Source organism: Scyliorhinus torazame, chromosome 15 (assembly GCF_047496885.1).
Source record: "Scyliorhinus torazame isolate Kashiwa2021f chromosome 15, sScyTor2.1, whole genome shotgun sequence".
In the NCBI taxonomy this organism is placed as follows: Eukaryota; Metazoa; Chordata; class Chondrichthyes; order Carcharhiniformes; family Scyliorhinidae; genus Scyliorhinus; species Scyliorhinus torazame.
The window spans coordinates 18,854,286-18,879,406 of record NC_092721.1 but is presented as its reverse complement, the minus strand read 5'-3'; the positions used below and the strand labels follow the sequence as shown (position 1 = coordinate 18,879,406).

Below are 25,121 nucleotides of genomic sequence, written 5' to 3'. Positions count from 1 at the left end.
TGAAGTCAGCTTTCCGTTCTTTAACTTTCTCTTCGCGCAATTGCAACATTTCGGGGGAAAAAGCCCCAGGAAAATGCAGACTTCATTAGCTTTTCTTTTATGGTTGCTGAAAATCTCGCCAATTCGACAGAATGTCTAGAGGGTTATATATAAAACGATTTTAAAAGCGAAATAAAGACACCTGCTGGCACTGAACCGGGATTCCGAAATACCCTGTAACCTGCTGAAAGAGGGAATTGAAACAACATGCGTTACACAAAGCCTGACTTTTAAGTTATGTTCTAATGAAAAAAGTATGACAAACTAATGAGACAGTGAACATTTGGATAATTGTTCCTTTTAAAGTTGGTCACATTTCCAAGGGTTGTTGGCCAACAGAAGAAAACTAATGGGATTTATTAAACTGGAGGCAACACATCTGCAAAACATTTCCTCACATTCCTTTTGATAATCTTCCCTTCCTTTTTATAGTTTAATTAATTTAGATGCCTAGCACATTGCTTATAGCGATAATGTATGAAATCCTGGGATTACAAATTATGTCACCAATATCCTGAAATATTGATTTCCAACGCTCTTTCTCTCTCTTCGCCAGTACCACCAATGGTGTACATTTTCTTGGAATGGTTCGATATAAATTCTTAAGAAGACAAGAATACTTAGAGAATATGAATGGAGTCATACCATGGAGAGAGCTGTCTCAGTTGTGCTCCTCTGTTCTGAGATACCTTAGCCAGGCAAAGATTCAGTCAGGTGACTATCTTTTGCCTACATATCATTAACAGCACTTAAATATTTATTCACAAGGTCAGAAAGTGCTTTGAATCTGAGAAAGGAAAATCAGAATATTCTCTCGATTATGAGGGGCAACGAACTGCGGCGGTTCAAAGAGGTTCGTCTGTTCATCAGGAAAATCACAAATAGTGTTCAGGCAACTGTTATGGTTCCACACCAGAGCCCCACTTTTGGTTAAGACCCCAGATTAGAACCCAACTATTTGCATTCGGTGAAACTGTGATGTGATGTTACTGCACCACAGGAGCGATAACACTGACCAGTAGCCAGCTTTTATATTAAAACAAACTTAAATTTGAACACAAAATTAAGCACATCAGCATCACAAAAATAGCTTTACAGTTAACGGATACAACATCTTAACTTTCTTCCTGCTACCTGTGTCCCACATTCCAATTAAGCAGCCCATTTATTTAAAATATCACTTTTTTTTAACAACCAGGTTTTACTTGCTTACCTTGGTGCAGAGTCCTTGGAGAGAGAAACCTTTTTTATGACCAAATCTTTGGCTCAACTTAGAAGCCCTGGAAGCAACTATTTGTCCAGACAGACCTGCCCCCCCCCCCCCCCCCCCACTAGCTCCACCAGCTGTACTCAAAGCATACAACATTCTTTTGTCTCTTGTTTCAAGCTGTGTCTTAATTTAATTAACCAGGCTCAAACTGTCACAACATTACATGAGCTCTCTATGTGCAAACAGGTAAAATGGTTTTTAATATTAGCAGAATATTTCCCCTGCAAAAATAATTGATTTCGCTTTTAATCACAGCTCCAGCAGATACCTGCATGTTAACATTTTAACCGAGGTTTTAATAATATTACTTCAAAAATACAAAATAAAGTATGACAATTTCTTAAATTCATCACAGTAACATGTAATCAAAAAATGCAAATCGCTTATTGGCTGCATACAAAGAAGAGGATGCTTTTCTGTAATTACTTAGACTGTATGTAGCTTCCAGTATAAGCAAGTACACCACCCTGCTCGCCCGACTGATGATCATAAATTGGTTGTCAGCATAATTCTTAGTTTCGTAAATGTTGCCCAATGGTGGAATCACATCTAATGTTGAACACTGTTTTGAATTTTGCAAGCACGGGCTGGTTGGGTACAGTCTGTACCTTGCCGATTGTGAATAGTGAAAGGGGCAAGCTGTTTGATACATTCCACGAGGATTTAGGAAGTACGGCCTACAAAACTAGCATCACAGTGACACTGAAATTCATACACCACATTGCTCATTTGTGTGATAGGCAAAACGTCTTTCTGGCTTGACGGCAGGCTCCTGTTCATAGTGAAGACCACTTGTGCTGCTGCTGCAAGGTAGAAGTGTGAAACATTTGAGATAATCTGCCCTCCCAGGGTAATCTGGGTTAGGCTAGGCAGCTTTCAGGGCCAAAGGTGACAGCCTTATGAGCTTGATCATGCGTTTGCGTGATATACAGCGAGGGCAGCCATTATCCTGCAGGATGTCGTTGATGCACCCTATATCGGCATCAAGCCTACATGGTGAGCAAATGCCACGTGCCCTACTTATAAGGTTATCACTAAGGCCGATCTTGTAGCACAGCACTCTTGAGTATCCCACATGTGCGTATTGACCAGTGAAGTATGTAAGTGTATAAATTGTTGTTCCCATTATTAAATTATTCTTGTGAGTTGTCCTAATGAGTGCAAGAATAAAAGCTTCAACAAAATATGTCACCTTGTCTCAGCAATATTGAACACTCAATGTTCCGTTAGGATCGTTAGAAAGCTTATACACCTGAATAATATGCAGCTCATGCCAAAATATGATTGGTGTGAGTATTTGGGTATGAGTGGTTGTTTTCTAAGGCCTACATGAGAAAAGGTGGGAAGGAAAAGGGCAGTACATCACTAAGGTTCTGCCTTGCATGCATTGGAAGCATCCCCCCCCCCCCTCTCCCCCAGAGATGTCACCCCCACTTGCAACTCTCTCACTTGCCCCATCAAACCTGGACTACTCATTCCCCCCCTCCTTGGGCTCTAGGATCTCTCCCTGTACTAAAACACCATGACTGACCAATCGTTGACAGCCATGATCCTCAATAGGTTTCTTCCTACAGACCCGGCAGTGCCCTTGGCTGAGCTCTTGCACTGCTGGGACTGACGGAGCTGGGGCGGTGGGGGGGGGGTTGGAGAGAGGTGAGTAGTTTGCACCCGCCAATCATTAGGGGGGGTGGATGTTGGGGAGAGGTAAGCACTTTGCACATTTGCACTCATTCCTTCCGCACCCCCTGTAAAATGCAACGCACAGAAGCTTTTTTCATTGAGGGGGAATCCAGAACACAGGGCAGCACTCACAGAACTCCAATTGTGGCCTAACCAGGGCTTTGAATAGCTGAAGGATAACATCTTCCCCCTTTCATTCTAATCCCCTTGATACAGAGGCCAACATTGCTTTTGCCTTGTTGGTAATTTTCTAGACCTGTTCATGGCACCTTTTCTGTGGGTATTTATTATTTCACAGGGTGTGTGCATCTCGACTGGGTCAGAATTTATTGCCCATCATTAATTGCCCCAGAGAAGTCGATGGCAATGCGGCTTCTTGAACTGCTGCGATCCACGTGGTGTAGATACACTCACAGTGCTCGAAGGGATTTTGACCCAGCGGCAGTGAAGGGCGACGATATAGTTTCACGACAGGATGGTACGTGACATTTTTTATTCTTTCATGGGATGTGGACATCGGTAAGGCCAGCATTTGTTGCCCATCTCTAATTGCCCTTGAACTGTGTGGCTTTCTCAGCCATTTCAGAGTCCACTGTGGGTCTGGAGCCACATGGAGGCCAGACTAGATAAGGATGGCCGATTTCCTTCCCTGAAGGACAAAAATGAACCAGATGGACGTTTACAATTGACAATAGTTTCATGGTCACCATTACTGACATGAGCTTTCAATTCCAGAATTGGATTTAAATTCCACCAGGTGCCTTGGTGGGATTTGAACCAAAGTCCCCAGAGTATTTGCCTGGCCCTCTGGATTACTAGTCCAGTGACCTCACTGTTTTCCCTTAAAGGAGAAAAGCTTTTTGGCATCTCAACGAGACAAAATGCATTAATGTTGCCATCAAGTGGGTTTACCTGACTCAGTTATTAACATTAGCACGTTGCCATTCACGGCCTCTGTGAGGCTCAAATGATGCATCATACATGCACCTTCTTGCTCCAGTGGCAATGCTAAAACCCAAAGTCATAAATCATTTGACTGCACAAGAATGCACACTTGGCGTTTCATCTTTTGGCACAATTGCGGTCCTTAAAGTGTTATATTCTTTGTTGTATCTGCAAAGAGAAAGAATCAGAGGTGGCACACATCAAGTTTGCGTAACAAAGGTCAACGGGTTGATTGACAAGATGCGGCTCAAACAGGGTACAATGGTGAACTCCACAAAAGCCAACAAAATGCTCCGAAGACGTTATTGCGTAACACGTGACATTAAAACCAGCCAATGGTGTTACTCTGATACACAACAAAAATATTATGGAATCATGGCCAACTGTTCACGTAAGTTACCCAGATGCTTTGTTTAAATATGAAGCTGGAGCTATTGGCTGAATTCAATTATGCATGAAAGTTCTAACCTTCTCTACCTATTAAAAAGGCATTTTTGACAAAGAAATGCATTAAACAGCAGGAATGAGAGTGCAGCTAGAATATTAGAATTTACTGGAATCCCTGCAGTGCAAAACGAGGCCATTCAGTCCATCCAATCCGTAGCCCTCTGAAAGAGCACCCTACGTTGGCCCAATCCCTCACCCTAACCCAATAACCCCAACTAACCTTTGGACGCTAAGGGGCAATTTTAGCATGGCCAATCCACCTAACCTGCACATCTTTGGACGGTGGGAGGAAACCCACGCAGACATGGGGAGAACGAGCAAATTCCACATAGGCAGTCACCCGAGGTTGGAATCGAAGCCGGGTCCCTGGCGCAGTGAGACAGCAGTGCTAGCCACTGTGCCGCCGTGCCGCTGATTTGAAAATATATTTTAAAAAGAATTCCAGGGATAAACACATGGAGCTCATGACCTGCAAATGCACGTAATAGGGAGAGAGGCAGAAAGAGAGAGAGGGAGACTGAAAGAGGGAGGGACTGACAGAGAGGCAAACAGACAGAGAGAGGCCGACAGGCAGAAAGAGAAAGTGAGAGAGAGAAAGCGGAGGGACTTCAATAAAATAGTGTTTTTTCCCCCCTGACCTGCCTTCTCTTCTTGCCTTTGAAGGAAATGAAGAAATGGATCCATTAAGTGAGCCCACATTATTCTTTAATACGTTGCCAAACATGGGGAATAAAAAGAGCCATGAGTAAGTGTAGGCAGCATTTACAAATAATCCCTCCCACAAGAATAGTCCTGACTTGTCTATGCAAACTGACTGGCATGCACAAATTTATAAATGCGTTTAACAAGATTGGAATTCAAATAGTACAAGGTATTTATCAGGGAAGATGTGGAAACAAGCTATTAGATGTCACTTGAGTGGATCAGACTTCAGAAACAGAGACACTTCAAATAAAAAAAAATGTTTATATGGCTGGAACTGATGTGCGGGGGAACACAGAGGCCAATGCAAACAGACCAGCTCACAGATTCACTGCAAATTCGTAGGGCAAGATATTTGTTAGGGTGCAATTTTCAGTGACAGCTCACAAGGTTTTCACCCGATGGAACGTGTTTCCCTGTATCTGTGTGCAGTCACCAGCACGTTGACTTTAAATCAAGCAGCCCGTTTCTTTCTGATGTGTTATTCTGCAATTACTTTCAAACCCCTGAAGAACGACATTTCCAGGTGGTCTCTGTACAAACAACACCAGCTCTACTTTAACTCACAGTCTTAAAAAGCAATCCCGAGTCAGCTGGCCATTTATTCTCTGGGTGAGTAGCTGGCCCATGAAGCAGCTGGACATTTCCGTTATTTCCCGCTGAGCTGAGGAAGAACACCAGAACTTTAAAATGATACCGCTAATGAAAACTTGAAACGCCGGCAAGGTTGAGGCCAACCAAGATGCCAGGAATATTACCTAGGCAACTGACCACAAATTCAATCATTTCCCTTCTGTTTTATTGGGAGGCGGTCGACGAAGCATTGTTGAAACACAGAAGAGGTTTATTGAATTGTGGTGAACTATGTACACTGGACAGCACAACTAATACACAGGTCTTGTTCCCACATCTCCCGGGCTAACTCTGGTCAAACTGCAAAGGCCAGAATCGCGCCTAAACTCCTGATAGGCTTACCTTTGCGCGCTGTGTCCCCATTTGGTTCTGGGCCTGCAAAGCATAGTCTCTTAAGGGGGCCACCCTGCCACATTCCTCCCTCTTAAAGTTCCCTTACAGATCCCTGTAACACAGAAACACACACAAGGGTTACAGTAAAGGAGCTTAAAGCAACGTTCGTAAGGTAAGTCCATCAGGGGACTTCCTAACTCTTGTTGAACATCTCAACTTGGCCACAGGGTCTTCCAGATTAGGAGTGTCAGACTCCAGCAACGGCAGGCGGATCTGTAGAGTTCACAACTGGGGTTGTGCTGATGATTGGGGGGGGGGTGGTTATGTAATCTCACCAGATTGAGATTGTACTCTTCTGATGTTTCTTCAGGGTCTTCCTCAAGCTTGTTGATTGATACAGTTTCACCTGGATGGTTGTATGACACTTGCATCTCTGCATAACAATGGAGGGTTGGGGATTATAATGGTCCCTCACTAACTGCAACAATTGATCAGAGGACTTGGAGTCTGGAGCCTCCAGAAATGTTAAACTTTGCACTAGGTTGTGTGTTTGTGGGACGCAAGCAGTAATACATTTGGTTTCTCTTCAGCTGTTATTTCATTGACAGCGAAAATGTATTGAAGCCTTTTGACACATTGGCCCTGTTACAACCGCCTGGGCAAGTGCATGGTCAAATCCAGCCCCACTTGACCCACAGTGGGAACTCAATTGAAATTATCAAATAATTCTTCGAAAAATGCCCAAAGTCTTTGGCCCTTGGCTGCCCAGTAATGGCAGTCACTAGGTTTGTGAACTTAAACACAATTAATTCTGTTCACAACGGTAACTATAATTAAATATGCAGCAAATACACCTGGTCAACTATTGTCTAATTCCTAACCCCTCCTCTGTAACTCACTCCCACCCTCTACATACACGCACCAGACAGACAAGCAAACACAGAGGGTAAAGAGGAGTGGAAAAATAATGATGAAAGTAAAAAGGATAAGAGTCTTTGATTCAGTTTGTTGTCTTGTGGCACATCTTCCTTCAGTTTAAGCTTTCATCTCGTAGTTTCTGCTTTCAGTCTGTAATTGTTTTCACTGTAGATTCATCCAAGTTCCCTGTCGGTTCACAAAAACAGCAGCTATGAGGCCTTTCTGGAGAATGAAAGAGAGAAACTCACAGAGCTTCTTCTCTGAGCATCCAGAACCTGGCTATCCTTTCTTGGTTCTCCGAAAACCATCCGACTTGGGTAGGACCCAATCACTGCACGTTGCCGGGCAGAATACGGCCTTTAGGCCAATTCATTGGTCACCAGCCAACCAATTGAACTAAGTCCCTCCCAAGTCTCGGGCATTAGAAATTCCAAGTTCTGCAATTGAAAGCTAGCACAGTGTACTATTTTGTAACTTTTGAGTTCCTCACTTCCTCTGCTTGATTCAAAGGTGTATTTAAAGATCAATAATGATAATTGCAAAATGAAAGAAATGGGAAATAAGGGAATCAACAGAAGGGCTTTCATAACTTTAAATACTGACCTCCGGAGCAAACTCATCAATTTTTCCGAACTGTTGCATCGCTATTCGACTACAGAGAATCTTTTACCTTTTAGTATTCTGAGAGGCTGGCCCCAGCATTGTTTGAAACTTAAACCAGGTATTTTGACTCTGATTGGTCAAGGCATTGTCATGAGGACTGAACCAGCAAATGGCTGTCACCTATTTTGTTTAGCTGAAACAGGTTCAATGTGTGTACATGTTCTTTCTGTCTGCAATGAACAAGGCCCTGTGTGCTAATCTTTGTAGCTTGCAGTAGGGGCAAATGGGCCACACCGTGAGCCACACTAACAATCCTAAATTGGTTGGCAGCATAATTCTTTGTGCACTGGGGATTGTTTAGCAAATGTTGTCCAATCGCGGATTCACATCTGATGATGGAGTTTCGACAAAAGCCCCAAGGAATAATTAAGTGTCTAAAATTGCTAATTTTTACAGGAAGCATAAAAGAGAAGCATATTATCCAAACGGTGAGAGATGGCATCGATCTGGGGGTCTTAGTGCATCAACTGCAAAAGGTTAGTATGCAGGTACAACAAGTAATTAGGAAAGCTAATAGAATGTCATCATTTATTGTGAGGAGAATTGAATGCAAAAGTAGGGAGGCTCTGCTTCAGCTATACAGAGCACTAGTGAGACCACATCCGGAATACTGAGCACAGCATTGGTCACTTTATTTAAGGAAGGGTGTAAACACACTAGAATTAGTTGAGAGAAGGTTTACTGAACTAATACCTGGACTGGGTGTGTTGTCTTATGAGGGAAGATTGGACAGGCTAAGCTTGTACACAATGGAGTTTAGAAGAGTAAGAAGTGACTTGATTGAAACATTTCGGTCCTGAGGACTCCTGACAGGGTAGACGTAGAGAGGATGTTTCCTCTTGTCAGAGATTCTAGAACGAGTTATTACTGTTTTAAAATCAAGTGCCACTCATTTAAAATGGAGATGTGGCATGTTTTTCTTTCTCGCTGATGTTCTTTGGAACTCTCTTCCTGAAAAGGTGGGGGGGGGGGGTGGGGCAGCACGGTGGCTGAGTGGTTAGCATTGCTGCCTCACGGCGCCGAGGTCCCAGGTTCGATCCCGGCTCTGGATCACTGTCCGTGTGGAGTTTGCACATTCTCCCCGTGTTGCGTGGGTTTTGCCACCACAACCCAAAGATGTGCAGGGTAGGTGGATTGGCCACGTTAAATTGCCCCTTAATTGGAAAAAATGCATTGGGTACTCTAAATTTAAATTAAAAAAAAAAGGAAAGTTGGTGGGAGACGAGTCTTCGGATATTTTTTAGGCAGAGGCAGATTGACTCTTGGTAAGCTAGGAGGTAATAGATTATTGGGGGTAGGCGAGACACTGATTTGAAGTTGCTACCAGATTACCCATTAAATGGCGGAGCAGGCTCGGGTGGGTCTAATGGCATACCCCGCTCCTTGTTCATACGGTTGTATGTTTCGTCAGTTTGTTACAATAAATGTCTTATAATATTAAATTTTGTTGTGTTTTTCTTTCAGCTATTAACTGGAAGTTTGAATTTCTTTTTGAAGGGTTCCACTATCCAGTACCATCTGCTGTGTACCATTGCCAAGAAGAATTTCCACCCTGATGCGTTTGAAGAAGCATTCTAGATACTTAACGGTATCATATGAATATGGCAGGAAATTTTCCAATCGGCCTCCTCAGAAGGAGTTAATTAGGTCGCAGACACAAAGCATGGACTGAGCTGAAGAGTTGCACTGAAGTCAGGTTTTGTGAAGTGCTTTTAAGTGATTTGGAAAGGTATCTCTGATTTAGCCATCTCACTGCAGCAACATTAAACAAATAACAATGACGAAGCAGTCATCAAAGTTAACCGACAAACCTAAATCCACATGATCACATTCTCCTCCAAAATGCTTTTGCTTGTGTAAAGTGCTGAGATATCTATATTTTATTGTATTCCTGCAGTCACAGAGTTACCATCCAGGAGTTCCTCAGCACACCTGTGACCATCCTTTCAGTAAAGCCAACCATTCACATTGAGTTGCCGAAATTTCAAAGATCATGATGCCAAAGTGACTTATTGACCAGGAAACAATAATCCTTCTGGATAACCTTGCAAGGCACCTCATGAAGCTGTCAAGTACAGAGATTTACATAGGAACTGAACTTCCTGGAACAATGTTTCCTCCATGCCCTGAGTACGATTTCAAAAGTCATGGGGCGGGATTCTCTCAGCCTCGACGTGGGGCCGATCTCGGGTTTGACGCCGCTCCCGCGATTCTCCGGTACCAGGTGAATCATCACCAATCGGGCGGTCGATGCGGCGCCAGTCGGGGGCCATTGAAAGAGGATCCCGCGGCAATTCACCGTGTGCTACTGCCCGAGTTCCCGCCGGCGTGGTTCTCTCATGGTTCCACCTGGCAGCAACTCGGCGTGGCGGCTGCGGACTCAGTCCACGGCCACTCTGGTGGGGGGCGGGGGCATAATTCACGGGGGGGGTGGAGGGGCCTCCAGGATGGCCAGGCTACCGATCGGGGGCCACCGATCCACGGGCACGAGGGAGGGGGGAGGGGAGGGTTTGTTTTCTGTACTGGTCCGCGGTGTGGCTCCGCCATCTCTCGCGGGGCAGCCGACACAGGCTGCCGCCTTGCGCCTGCGCAGAACCTCGACCGGAAGTGCAGGGCCCCCGATCGGCAGCCAGAGCTGCGAGGAACACTCCAGGGCCCGGCTAGCCCCCTGTACATCGGGGAATCACACTGGACTTTCTCCAGGTAAGTTCAGAGTGATTCACGCGCGTTTTTTCACGGGCGTGGGGACTTAGCCCCATTATTGGAGAATCCCGTCCCTGAACTCTGGAAAGAACCATCTGATTGTAATCTCCATCCTGACCTTGATATCATTAGAGCCGAACGGTGGAAGTAGCTGCTGAATCAAGAGCAACTAATGCTTTGTGAAGGCATTTCTTATGTGAAGAACCCATCACTGGACTTCCACTGGTGATCTATGTAGCTGTTTTTTCCAGAGATGTGTCCTGTAGAGAGGTGGCACAGATTGGAGAGCCAAAAGACCGTCTGACAACTTTGAGAGAAATTTGACATCAGTGACAAAAATGTAGGAAGTGGGGTGGGGGCTGTGTGATGGTGGGAATGGGAATGAGGGTATGTTGATTTTGTGGCTGGGGGCGATGTATCCCAGCAACCTAGATCTGACATTTCCCGGTGGAGCCCTAAGAAGAAATAAGAATAAGGAATCAAGTATCAGTTTTACTGGATTGCTGCGAACAGTACCATCGCTGTGGGCAATCTGCTCCGGGGCGCGTCAGCATTACATTAGGAATGTACGCATGTCATGGGACGCTAGTCTTCACTGAACACTGAGAGTCCCCTCAGATTAGCAAAGTTGGAGCCAGAAATGGAGACAATTCATCTTAATAGTTGCCTGACGCCTCCCATCAATATGTGAGAGCTGAAATTACCCCTAAGTTAATTGCATCTCACAAAAGTGAGAACTTGGGAACAAGCCAGCGCTTCCAAAGATGTTTTGGAGCACTGTCTTCTACCTTTGTGAGATGTTCATGGTCCTCTTCATCACAAACGTTGAGGCTATCTTCTAAACTGTCCCTCCTTCCTTCTTCTCCACTCTTTTTGAGACTCTCCCCTGCCCCAGACCGCTACCTCCAGGTTTATGTCACATCTCCGCCCATGCTGTTTCCACGCGTGCCTTCTCCATGAAACCCACCTCCGACTCGCTCGCCCTCGTGTACCTATTTACCCTTAACATCACCAATACATTCCTAAAGCTGCCTAGGCCTCACACTCTAAAATGTCCTCAGTGTGCTCTTCTTTCCACACACTATTTTTCCCTTCCTTCTTTCCACACTCACCAATTCCAACACCAATTAGGGGCTGGTTTAGCACACTGGGCTAAAGAGCTGGCTTTTAAAGCAGACCAAGGCAGGCCAGCAGCACGGTTCAATTCCCGTACCAGCCTCCCCGAACAGGCGGCGGAATGTGGCGACTAGGGGCTTTTCACAGTAACTTCATTTGAAGCCTACTTGTGACAATAAGCGATTTTCATTTTTCATTTCATTCCAAAGAAAAATCTCGTCTTGCCACCAAAGATCTCCATCACTGATCAGGAATAATAATTTAATTCAGCGATGAGCTGCGTCAACTTTGCATCTCTTTCCCTGAATCTACTGCAGTGAATCCCGTCAAAACAGATTGAGTTAGAAGATGCAATAAGTACTCATCTGCCAGTGGCTTGACTCCAGCCGAAACTGGCAGCAAAGTCTCTTCACATGCCACTCTGAGGCTCTTTGCTGGTGCCAGACTTCACAATAAAGAGCATTAGCAGGAATTGCTATTCAAATCCAGTATTGGCACAAAGCTTTGACCTGATTAGACTTTGCGACTATTATTGTCCTTTAAAAAATGAAGCCTTTTCAATGTGAGCCAGAGTGGCATTTTTGAATTGATGTGGATTTGGCAGTTTTACTTGAATCCTCTACATCAATTGTTCAAATCGGGCCTGTAACCATCGTGCTTCATGTCTGATCTAATGAAGAAAAAATGAGATGATTGCTTCCCTCAGGCCCAATTACAACGAATTTGGAAATTGTATCAGGCAAGAAAACAAAGTGGTTGAATACATGGTGTCTATTGCGAACAAACATTAATGTACAGTTAACGTGATGCTTGTGCACTACGATTCGGGAAAGTGCACAACGGGATAGGAAAGTTAAACGCAGAACAAACCCAGTTTCCGTAAACCTTGATGTAACAGGAAAGCAAATAGGAACTTCCAAATCCAAAACAGACTTGATGCATGCTTCAGTTAATTGGTCATCTATCATCTTGATTCTGTCTATGGGGAAAGAGCAATCTCAGGAGAAACAGGCAGTTCTTTTACACACACTATGGCTCACCATCTGACTGGTTATATGAACTAACTAAGCACGAGACAACGGGTTTATTAAGGAGTGCTAATTGGTGTGATGTTCCTGGGTCGTAAAAGTTCAAAGAGGCTGCATCAACATCAGACATTGGAAATGCTTAACCTTTATTGAAAATGAATGGTTCAATATAGCATTGGGGTGGTTTCTTTACAGAAGTAATATAACTGAACTTTGTTACCTTGGGATTGATATATTCTATTCAATTTCTTGTCAAGAATGTACACAGATATATTTACATAATTATATCATATTATTACACCAGCTATGTGCACATGCTTTGTGTTTGCATTTCTGGATGTCTATCTCATCAGTCTCACTTCTGTCACATTGTTTGTTTTACCTTTTTCCATCAACATTTCCAGTGTCCACACTTATAATGGAGTTTGTTCATGTCAACGTTGCACACTGTAATTACATACCCCAGGCTGCTAGGTGGCACTGCTCTCAACATCTTCACAGACTCTCTCCGCCGGAAAGCCAACATGGGGTGGAGTTTCTCTGGAGCTGCACTGGTTTTCCTTAGCACAGTTACCCTGGTATCAGAACCGATGGAAAGGATCCACAGAACGTTAAGTGCCAATTACGTGCGGAGCAAAACTGCTCATGAAGCGAATTTAGACCGGGTGGTTCTTTTTCTTTGTCCAGCACAGACATGATGGGCCGAACAGCCTGTTTCTGCGCTTTGAATCTCTCTGGTTCTATATGGTAGATGACATGCTTCCAGCTGGAAATGTGCACTCACATCTCTGCCTTCTTGTATTGGGGGATTAGTATGCCAAGTGACGTGTGAAATAAAGAATCTGCACGTACTTTGATAGGTCTTACACTTTAAAATGGATGCTACAGTACACCTGTACTGCCTGGTCTAATTATCCCATTTTCCCATTGATATGAGTATGCGTTTGTGCATATGAATGTCGATATGTACGTTCAAATAAGTGATCCTTTAGAAACATTATGGAAATAAATTAAAACTAATTGCTTATTTGAATAGAAAGTTCAGTTTGCTCTTTTGTTAACTGCATGTGGCAGGTAGTAATAAGCTGGATCAGCCTTTTGAAATAGATGAGGACCGAGTGAAAAAGGCAAGTTTCCATTTGAAGATATATGTCAAAATACCATTTAAACTCTTGTATCCATTGTATAGTTGAGGAGTTAGTGTATTGCAGTGTAATTGCTCACATGGGATTTCAAACATGTCAGCCCTGCAAGAAAAGTAACACATTTGCCAAATGATTTTCTTGTTGGGAGTTTTCTACTTATCCCTCTGCCCTACTAGCTCACAATTTGCTGCTGATGTGACCAATTTATTGATCTTGTTGGTATTTTGTAGAGTGATGCAGAAGGTGCAAGGACATCTTAGTACCGAGTAATTCATCTTTAGTGCCAGCGAAGCATAATTTGTGTTTCCTGATGCCCAGAGGTCAAGGTGCAGTCGGATTATCAGCAAAAAAGATAAGAAAGGAACAATGGATTAATGGGAAATAAAGACAACAAAAACGAACAAGGTTGGAGGACACTGAAACAAAACAAAAGTGAGAAGAAATCGATCTGAATGAGTGCCTTCGCTCATATATTGCTGAAAAGAGAGACATGTTGCTGAAGCTTTTCGCCTTGCACCCATCAGGGCAAATGCAAGAATACCAAATTTCAAACAATCACAATAATTTGTGCGACAAGAGAAAAGGGGTGCTGATTGGGTGGCAAGTCGACTCTAATTGGTGGAAGCATTGCGTCAGAGACAACTTGCCAACCAAACAGAACACCTTTTCTCCTGTGATTGTTTGAAATTTGGTATTCTTGTGTTTGTCCAGATGAGCAGAGGGTTAAAAGCTTCAGCAACATGCCATGCGTTTCAGCAATATTCAAGCACAGTACTACCTTCAATTGTTTATGCTGCACTTTTGACTTTCTAATATTTGAATAGTATGTTACTGTGCTATTTGTTCACGATCTGTTTTCATTAAAAATTGTCACAAAATAGAGGAAGATGTTGAAATCGGCCTGGACTTTTCTGCGGTGCTGTTACGGGTTATGATTGGCAGAAGCAAGACCGTTCTTCAGCTTGACCCACCGATATCAGCGCAGAGCCAAAGTTTGCTGAGAAACTCATTGAGCCAAAATATGCTGGAGAAACAAATTTTATATAAATTTGGAAACGGTAAATCATTGAGCAACCTGTAGCAATAAAGAGCACCCTATGAATTGCGAATCACAACACTTTGCCAAGAGCCTGGTGGAAACAGCAACTCACCCTCAATTGCTGCTGCCTTCACCACACTCTTATCAACTTACTCTTCCAACCATGCTAAAGATATTTGAGCAAAAGGCTGAGGGATAAGTCTGACTAATAGGGCATACCGTGGGTGGCCCTGTTCCAGCAAACTCTGAACCATTATCATAAGCCTCAGCAATGATAGTGGTTAAAAAAAGGAGCTTCGAAGTGGACTAAATTGGAGATAGCAGCTCCCTCATTCAGGGGATCCAACTGCTGTTAACAGAAACAGGGAACAGCAGACCTGACAAATGAGTTCATGCCACACTTGCTTGTATATTCTGGAAAATCACCCTTGCAGCTGTCTCCAGGTTGTTGATAACCCACAAAGCCTTCAAAGATAATCACCGAATCACAAGTGCAATTTGAAATGATATATACCTTTCTGTTATTCGTTCAATATCTCTGATAGCTCATTCCAAAATCTGAGCACTGGCAAATTAAACCTGCTATTTGCAATGGCTTGGCTGGCTATCATCTGAATGAAATATCACAGAGTGCATAATTATTCTACTTTTTAAACTGAGGAGTAAAATTGGACTTGGTAATGCCGGTCGTTTGGTTTTATGAGCCCCTTAATATATCAAAATGGCCTCCACGACATGTGTGCACACTTTCAACATGATGTACATCAGATGCCATGCCATTAAAGAAGTTAGCTCCCGGATGAGGTGGGGGCGGGGGTGCAAAATGGTCAGATTGAGGATATATATGGTGATTGGGGAACAGGGCGCAGCCTTCATGAAAGGGATCAAGTGGAAGTGGGAGGAGGAGTTGGGGAGGGAGATAGGATGGGGACTTTGGTGCGAAGTAATGAGCCAAGTGAACTCCTGCACAATGATGAGTGTTATACAATTTAAGGTGGTGCACAGGGTCCGCATGACTCGGGCCCGGATGAGCGGGTTTCTTTTGGGGGGTAGTGGACAGGTGCTAGAGGTGAAGGAGGAGGCTGATGAAGCATGCCCATATGTTCTGCGGGTGTGAGGAGTTGGACAGCTTTTGGGAGGCGGTCGGGACCCTATCGTGGATGGTAAGGGTTGAGGTGGAGCCGGACCCCATGGTGGCGATCTCCGGGATGTCGGAGGTGTTAGCTGATGCTGGAGGGGAAGGGAGCCAATGTCGGGACCTTCCCCTCTCTGATTGCCCGGCGACAGATACTTTTGAATTGGAGGTCGGCTACGCCACCGGGGGTTGCGGCTTGGTTGGGAAACCTGTACGAGTTTCTCAGATTGGAGAAACTCTAAATTGCCCTCAGTGGGTCGGGAGAGGGCTTTGGGGTATGGTGGAGGCCGTTCATGGCTATATTTGAGGAGCTGTTTGTCACGGAGGACGGAGTGAGGAGTAAATGGGGAAAAACTATACTCTGCTGGATGTTAAGGTTGTGTTATTATGTTGAATATGTTTGGAATAAAATATCTTTAAAATAAAATTAATGGAGTTAGAATGTACACCTAAGGTCTGCCAGAAGTATGGAACACAGGAACATAGGAAATTAAGTATGCAGAGGAGGTGTATCATCAATCAGCATGCAATGATGATTTCAATGCGCCACCATTTTAGAGCTCCATACTCCAAACAATGGCTTTTTAATGTCCCATGGCTGAATACATTTTCAATGACCCCACTCCCACCAATAGAAACAAAGGGTTCATCGACTAATTACATGTTAGTGGCTGGAATACTTCCTCTGACTGTTGTTGCAGCTTCACGCCTCTCCGAGCAGAATATTTGCACAACAAATTGATTCTAGATCTGACTTATTAGGATGGACATTTGAACGACAGCTACCATACATATCACAATAATCTGAATAATAACAGACTTATTGAACCTGACTCTCCGGCACCTTTCCATGTGTGAGGATAGACCTGTTCAAGTGCAGGAAAGTGGGTCTTGCCTTGGTTTTCAACGGGGGTTAGACGTTGAACTTTGCATCGTGATCCTATCCAGCTTTCAGCCATAGTTCAAGTGGAGGAGAGCTGAAGTCCCAACAAATTCAACCCTTGTGAAAACAACACCTTTCACCCCTCGCACCATAATTCCCAGGCTCCTAAGTGGCAACAACAGCGATATTTCATTTTTGCTCTGATACCACGGCAGATTTCCTGCCCGTAAGAAGACCGTGAGCAGAAAGAAAAGGGTTGTTCAAAAATAATTCTTGCTTGAAGGAACTTTGTGAACATTATGTAACGCATTGTGACATTTACTAAACTAAATCAACATTATTATTGAATAGCGTTTAACTGATGTTGATGTTTGTAGAGAATAAACGAAATTTCGAGCTGAGATTCTGTTTTCAATTAATGTTAAAGGATGGGATGTCAACTCAAAAGGAACAAAATAATCATCATCTTGTCACCAAGGCTTTGTTTCAACTGTATTTGAAAACATTGCCTTGGTCATCAACACCTGCGATTATTTGAAGCCTTGTCAGATAAGGCACTTCAAAATGTCTTTCAGTTTCTAAAAGACCCCTTGGGTTTATGACGAGGGAGTAAAGAAGCAGACATATATCGGCAATGTGTGTTTAGCAAAAGAAAGCCTTGACCTGGTTATTTCTTATGGTCCTCTGGCAATCTGGGCAGGTATCCAGCCACCTGGTTTGCCAGTTGTTTCATTGAGGACAACAAATTGACAAACCTTCAGCACAATTAGGCTTTCCCTTAAAACCATGGAGGAAAAAAAACCATGAACCATGAAATGCTTAAAATGTCAGCAAAAGGTAGCGGCAATAGGCCTTCCCCTTAAATAACCTTTTGTAAAACAAAAACAAAAATAAGAACCAGGGCGGGTGGTGGCCCCAAAGATGGGCCAAGATACCAAGCCTCGATGGTTTGGGAGACCCCCTGCCAGATCAGGCAGCTGCTGAACAGCTATCAGGGCTCCCATCCTCTTAAAGGAAGAGAGTCCGGCTCTGACTAAACAGAGAGTTGGCAAGCCATCAATTCCAGCAGCCCCATCAGGAGTGGTGGCTGCCGTTGGGACTGCACCCAGCCCCGAAAAGAAGTACCTATTCAGCATGTTAAGTGAGGATAGGGGTCACTTGCATCAATCAGCCAGGACCCAGTTGTGGGGGATTGGTGCGGTGAGGGGGGAAGGGGGTGTTGACACAGGCGTTGCTTAATCCCACCTTGGGCCAGAGGGTGCCTGCTGTGGAGAGTTGCCTATCTGAGTTCACAGAGAGCCACTAGGTTCTCTAGGTTATTTTCCCACTTGGTGGAATGCCTTGGAGATGTGAAGGCGACAGACATGTCATTCCTTGCCCTTCCTTCCAATTTTTTGATTCCCACCCTCTGGCCCCCACTCCTCCTCCTGCAGGCACTGTAAAGTGCCAGCCAAGGTTAATGTTGTCACTTTTGTAATAAGATGCAGATGTTTAAATGCGTACACAACAGCTATGCTTTCCACATTGAAGCAGGCAAACAAGATTCATGCATTGAAATTGCTACGTGTGATATTTGGTGTATTTCATCATTCTCCATTTGCAATGCTCCCTTTATGCACAGAATCCCTACAGTGCGGAAGGCCATTCAGCCCATCAAATCTGCACCGGCCCTCTGCAAGAGCATCCTACCTAGGCCCAAGTCCCCACTCTATCCCCATACCCCAGCTAACCTGCACATATTTGGACACTAAGGGGCAATTTATCATGACCAATCCATCTAACCTCCACATCTTTGGACTGTGGGAGGAAACCGGAGCTCCCGGAGGAAACCCCGCAGACACGGGGAGAATGTGCAGACTCCGCACAGACAGTGACCCAAGGCTGGAATTGAACCTGGGTCCCTGTCTTTGTGAGGCAGTGTTGCTGCCCAGTGCACTACCGTGCCGTCCTATGATGGCATTGAGGCATAGAGCTTACATCAAGCGACCCTAACTTCCAAAGTTCTCACGGGTTCCAAAAGAAATTCCACTTACTTTGCTCTCACATCATCTCTCCATCCCTGCCGTGCGCTTGGTAAGGATACGGAACCACCTGAGAGAAAGCTACTGAGCAGAAATTACCTTTATACTGCCTCCAACTGCTCCCTCGGGAACAAAAATAAACTTGTGTGTAGCTTTAAGAAATAACATTTCATCAACAAAAGCACATTTTTAAAACATTGTTGCACTATTTCTACTTTTGACACAGAATATTAGATCGTAGAATAAAACCCCTACACTGCAGAAGGAGGCCATTCGGCCCGCCGAGTCTGCACTGCCCTTGGAAAGAGCACCCTACTTAAGACCACACCTCCACCCTATCCCCGTAAACTAGTAGACCCACCTTAGCTTTTGGGCAATTTAGCGTGATCAATCCACCTAACCTGCACATATTTGGACTGTGGGAGGAAACCGGAGCAGCCAGAGGAAATCCACGCAGACATGGGGGAAAAGTTCAAACCCACACACAGACAGTCACCCAAGGCCGGAATTGAACCTGGGTCCCTGGAGCTGTGAGGCAGCAGTGCTAACCACTGTGCCACCACAACATTTGTCTTCTGCGCAATTATTGCAATGCGATGGGAGAAATGCTTAGAATTTACCGGTGAAAGAATTTTCCATGTTCATCATTAACAACATTTTTGGTTTGTAGAAAAAAGGGGGTTGGGGGGAGGAGTTTGTGGGGGGTTGGGCTGTCTGAAGCATTTGCCGCGATCACCCATGGGGGGGGGGAGGGAGTTGGGGGGCTGAAGGGCGTTGGGGGGAAGGGGGGATGGCGTTGGGAGGGGGAAGTGGGGATGGGGTTGGGGGAAGGGGGTGGGGGGGAGGTGGTTGTGGGGGGGGTGAAGGGAGTTGGGGGGAGGGGGTTGGGGTGTGAAGGGGGTTGGGGAGGGTGGAGGTTAGGGGGAGGGGCTTGGGGAAGGGGATTTGGGGGGGAGGGGCTTGGGGGAAGGGGGTTTGGGGGATAAGGGGGTTGAGGGGGTGAAGGGGGTTTGGAGTGGAGGGGTTGGGGGAAGGAGTTTGGGAGGGTTGGGGGTGAAGGGGGTTTGGGGGGAGGGGCTTGGGGAAGGGGGTTTGGGGGATAAGGGGGTTGGAGGGTGAAGGGGGTTTGGGGTGGAGGGGGTTGGGGGGAAGGAGGTTGGGAGGGTTGGGGGGTGAAGGGGGTTGGTGGGGAGGGGGTTGGTGGGTGAAGAGGGTTTGGGGGGGAGGGGGTTGGGGGGTAAAGGGGGTTTGGGGGGAGGGTGTTGGGGGGGTGAAGGGGGTTTGGTGGGGAGGGGGTGGGGGATGAAGGGGGTTTGGGGGAGGAGGTTGGGGGGTGAAGGGCGTTGGTGGGGAGGGGGTTGGTGGGTGAAGAGGGTTTGGGGGGAGGGGGTTGGGGGAGTGAAGGGGGTTTGGGGGGTGAAGGGGGTTTGGGAGGGAGAGGGTTGGGGGGTGAAGGGGGTTTGGGGGAGGGGGTTAGTGGTGGTGAAGGGGGTTGGGGAGGGAGGGGGGTTTGGGATGGGCGACGACAGGGCGAAGGAGGATGGATTGTGGAAAGGAGTACAGGGAAGGGGATGGGGTAGGAGAAGGGGGTTGGGGTGGGGGAATGAGATGGGGGAAGGAGGAGGGGGTGGGGCAAATGATGCCACCATTCTGTCGGCTTGAGGGGGGCGGCTCCACGGTTGCCCGCGGGACCGAGACCCCCAGCTGGAGTGCCATTGCAGGAAGGTGGCGAAGATACCCTTCCAATTCGGGGGCACGGTGAAGGGCTGTGTCCGCTGGCGCTGCGATGAGGAGGGACGGGGTGAACTGTGTGGGATACGGATACTGTGGGAAGGTGTCACGGTGCGTGCCTGAATGAACCGTGACCAGGCAGCCGGGGCACCCATTCATTAAAAGGCCCCTGGCTGCCTACGTGCCAAAGCGCCCCACTAACATATTTCATTGCCTTTGCCTCCCGGACCTCCGCCCCCCTCCCCCGTTTAAGTTCATGATGTATTCACAGCAGCCATCGATGTTCGCCACCGTGGCGACAGCCATGCAGATTGGCATTCGTTGCGGGCGAGCCAGGCAGCTCAGTGGGGGTGCGGCAGAGGCGGATGTAGCAAAGTGAGTGGCCGTGGAGGGCCCCGTGCCAGGCGCTCCTGCTGCAGGCCATCACGCCCGATAGGTCCAAGAGGAGGCGGAGGGTGCGAATCACCTCCACGTCGTTGGCCAGGAAGAGGGCGACGACTCCGATCCTGATGGGGCACAAAAGGAGGAGCATGAGCAGGTGGTCGTGCCAAGGCGGCGGAGGCGTCCCATGCGTCACCGTGTCTACAGGGACCGCATTTCCTTCGAGGACCTAACGGAAGCGGCATGCAGGAGAAGACTCCGATTGAGCCGTGAGACGGTCGGCCATATATGCCACCTATTGGCGCACCTGGCACCACGTGGAACTGGGGTAGGACATGCCATCCCAGTGAGAGTGAAGGTGACGATCGCCCTGAATTTTTCGCGACCAGCTCCTTCCAGTCGCCGAGCAGCAACCGTTGTGGAATCAGTCAGGCCTCGATGCACCGGTGCATCCGGGCAGTTACCGACGGCCTTTATGCCGTCGCGGGATGATACATCAATTTCCCGGAGGACCACGCGCACCAGGCTGCCAGGGCAGCGCAATTCGCCTCAGTGGCCGGGATCCTGATGGTACAGGGTGTCGTGGATGGGGTGCATGTGAACCTGCGTGCACCGACGCGGGACAGGGACATCTTCCTGAACAGGAAGGGGACATATTCGATGAACGTCCAGGTGGTATTCAACCACGGAATGCGAATAATGCACGTGTGTGCCCAGTACCCGGGAAGCATGCATGATGCTTTTATACTGGCGCAGTCCTGCATCCCCGCAGTTTCCGATGGTCACCTCCCCTGGATGAGGGGCTGGTTGCTGGGCGACGGGGGTTATCCGTTGCAGCCGTAGCTGATGACGCCTATACGGAGGCCACAGACCAACGCGGAGACCTGCTACAATGAGGCCCATGCTGCAATCAGGGGTGTTGTGGAGAGGTGCTTCGGCCTCCTTAAAATGAGGTTCCGGTGCCTGGATCGATCTGGAGGCGTTCTATAGTCCGACCCCGACAGGGTCGGAAGAATCACCGTTGCTTGTTGCGTCTTGCACAACATCGCCCAACAGGTGGGCGATGCAATGGAGGAGGTAGAAGCAGGTGAGCCCGATGAGGGCATCAACTCTAAACATGAGGATGAGGATGAGGAGGAGGAGGTGGAGGACGAGGAGGGCGACGATGGGTGGGCGGCAGGGCACGGACACCACCGGGGTGCGGGATATGACCGGGAGGCCGATGACACCACCGTTTGGGACAGCAAGCACGCAATGCGATGATCGACGCACGTTTCGCACACTAGGGGGAGGGCAACGTTGTTCAGGGCACTCGCACTGTTGACCGCTCGCACAGGCACCTCCCAGCACCCCCCTCACCCACCTCCCGCACCATCGCACAACCCTACCACACACGGCACCACTCTCAAGCAACACTACTGAATGTCTGAATCATGGCCACATCTGAACACCACCATCTCGGTGTCCCCTTTGTGCATCACGGACACTCCATCACATGTCCACGTGGGGCAGCGGGCGTCGGAGCACTGAGGACGAAGGCGTGTTTGGTGTAGGCGGGGGTGGGGGGGGAGCACACACAGCCTCACTCTTGCAATGATTTTCGAATACCATCGTCACCGGGCACCCTCATGTCCCCCGTCCCCCGCCCCCCCCCCGCAGGCACCGGACATAGGACAGATACATGTAGGTTTGGTGTAACAACTTTAATTGTGACATTGAAAGACACGTGCCCTCGCCCCTATTACTAAGCTGTGCCCTGCACCCGTGCCAACTTACTACGTGTCTAACGTTTTTGCTTTAGGGGCCCTACCAATACGTCTAGATGTTTCCCCAGATGGTACAGCAGGAGTGGAGGCGGACTCCTGAGAATCCTGCCCTTCGACGTGGCTCCCCGCCGGCGCGAGCTTCCAGGGGCAGCCCAGCCTGAATGGGCCAGGCTGCTCGGCGGGCATGCTGATGGCGTGATGCCACCCTCCTCTGCCCACCAGGTACACCAGGGACAGGACGGAAGGAGTGCGAGTGTTCCGGTCCCTCCCTTGCTGGTGTAACCGGAACAGGCACCAGGATCTCCTCCTCCCTGGGGAGCCCGTTGGCCCCCGAGCCTCTCTAAGGGATGGTGGTGCGCACAGAGGCAAGCCCCGTTGCACTACTGACACCTGGCGCTGCCAGTCCTGGAGGCCCGCTGTGGTATCGACCAGGGTCTGAACGTTGCTGGCTATGGAGCTGAGGGAGTGTGACATCCCTGTCAGGGACAGCGCTACCTCCCGCTGGGTTTGGGCGACGCCGTCCATCACATGGGCAAGGCCGCCGATGCTCTCGGCGATGGCCTGCTGGGACTGGGCCATGGCCTGCTGGGACTGGGCCATGGCCTGTTGGGACTGGGCCATGGCCTGCTGGGACTGGGCCCTGGCCTGCTGGGACTGGGCCCGACCCCGGAGCGCAGCGGCAATGTCCATGTGGCTCTGGAATATGGCTGCCTGTGAGTGGGCAGCCCTGTGGTGGGCCACGGATGACGCGTGCACACTAAGCCCCACGCCTTGAAGAACCTGACCCATGCCCGAAACCGTTTCCCCCATTGCCTCCATCGCGGACGCCACCCGTGCGGTGTCGGCCTGGTGGCAGCCATGACTGGCACCACTCCCTGTTCGCTGACATGGATGGACTCCTCCAGCTGCGTCTGCAGTTGCCGGAAGACAGCCGTCTTCCCGTTGTCTGGTCCCTGGGGTTGCAAATGCATCGGGTCTATGGGTGGGCCTGGAAAGCCCAGGAACCCGGGAGCTGTCTGGGCAGCAGCTGGGTGCTGGGCCTGGCCTGCTCTCCGACCGTCCAGCCCCTCGGCTGCCCCTACCTCCACCTGCTGTACCGGTTCGGCTGTGTGGTGCGCACCAGTCTGTGAACCAGAAGCCTCGTCACTTACTTGCCCAACCGGGGTGAGTGTATCTGCGATGGCCAAAGCGGTGGGTGACAGCAGTTCCGCGGCCGCTAGGACATCGTCTGTACCCAGGTCTGGGGTCTCCTGGCTGGAACCTTGGCCCGGTGCATTAAGACCACGGCCCATGCCAGGTGCCGTGCCCCTGTGCCTCGTATGTCGCAACGTCCTCCGTGCGTCACTGTCCTGAGGGCCTGTCCTGTACCCTCCTCATCCGTCTCACTGTCATCTGTGTCATGACTGTCCATCCTGACGTCTCTGTCTGTCCTCTGTGCATAACCCCTCGGTGGCCCGGCCTCAGAGGAGGGCCCTCCTGCCCGTGATCCTTCCCCTCTGTCCCGTGCGTCCCTGTGGCCGGCAGAGGCTGGAGCTGGACGGCGGCGGGGTGACCGAGCAGTTCCACGACGGTGGTGCTCCTGTGGCCCAGGAGAACACAGTAAGGCACGTTTCGTTAGACACGCGGGGTCGTATGTGAGGGGGTGGAGGGAGCAGTGTGAGGGTGTGGACTGTGGGGGTGGTGCAATGTCAGGCGGTGGGTTGTGAGGGTGTGGTCTGTGTGGGTTGGTGCAGTGTCAGGCGGTGGGGTGTGAGGGTGTGGTCTGTGTGGGTTGGTGCAGTGTCAGGCGGTGGGGTGTGAGGGTGTGGACCTCAGGGTTAAGCGGTCAATAGCAGGACGCACACATGTAAGCAAGATTATCACAAGGAGGGGACACTAGGACCCATGCCATGGCACCTGCCCACGGGGTGGGGTGGGGGTTTCCACATGTGTCCCGGCGTGGGCAGGGGCTGTGGGGGTGGGGCATTGCCTGGGGGTGTGTCAGGGTACTTACCCTCGCTGCCCTCGTGAGGTTGCGCAGTTTCTTCCTGCAGTGATCTCCCGTGTGGGGGATGTGCCCCACAGCGCTGACTGCCGTCCCGACCTCTCGCCATCCTCGCCTCACGGTGCTGCACGGCTGCCGGTGCCCACGTCTGGGGAAGAGGATAGCCCGGCGCTCCTCCACAGCGGGGCAGCACGGTAGCACAAGTGGATAGCACTGCGGCTTCACAGTGCCAGGGTCCCCCAGGTTCGATTCCCCGCTGGGTCACTGTCTGTGCGGAGTCTGCACGTTCTCCCCGTGTCTGCGTGGGTTTCCTCCGGGAGCTCCGGTTTCCTCCCACAGGTTAGGTGGATTGGCCATGATAAATTGCCCTCAGTGACCAAAAAAGTTCGGAGGGGTTATTGGGTTACGGGGATAGGGGGGAAGGAGGGCTGAAGTGGGTCGGTGCAGACTCGATGGGCCGAATGACCTTCTTCTGCACTGCCTGTTCTATGTTCTAGCGTCCAGAAGTGCCTCCTGGTCGCTGTCCCGGAAGCAGGAAGCGGCGCGACGGGGCTCATCC

At 48.5% G+C, this 25,121-nt stretch overlaps 2 long non-coding RNA genes across 2 annotated transcripts in view; one reads left to right on the top strand and one right to left on the bottom strand.

Moving 5' to 3' along the window:
• The window catches only part of LOC140391366 (uncharacterized), a 39,439-nt gene extending 29,420 nt beyond the window's left edge, over positions 1 to 10,019 (top strand). The window contains exons 2-3 of the long non-coding RNA XR_011935010.1: positions 8,027 to 8,106; positions 9,128 to 10,019. This is a non-coding gene — a long non-coding RNA (uncharacterized lncRNA). The remainder of the gene's footprint in view (positions 1 to 8,026; positions 8,107 to 9,127) is intronic.
• LOC140391367 (uncharacterized) overlaps positions 1 to 25,121 on the bottom strand; it is a 58,304-nt gene that overhangs the window by 2,261 nt on the left and 30,922 nt on the right. The window contains exon 2 of the long non-coding RNA XR_011935011.1: positions 6,059 to 6,161. This is a non-coding gene — a long non-coding RNA (uncharacterized lncRNA). The remainder of the gene's footprint in view (positions 1 to 6,058; positions 6,162 to 25,121) is intronic.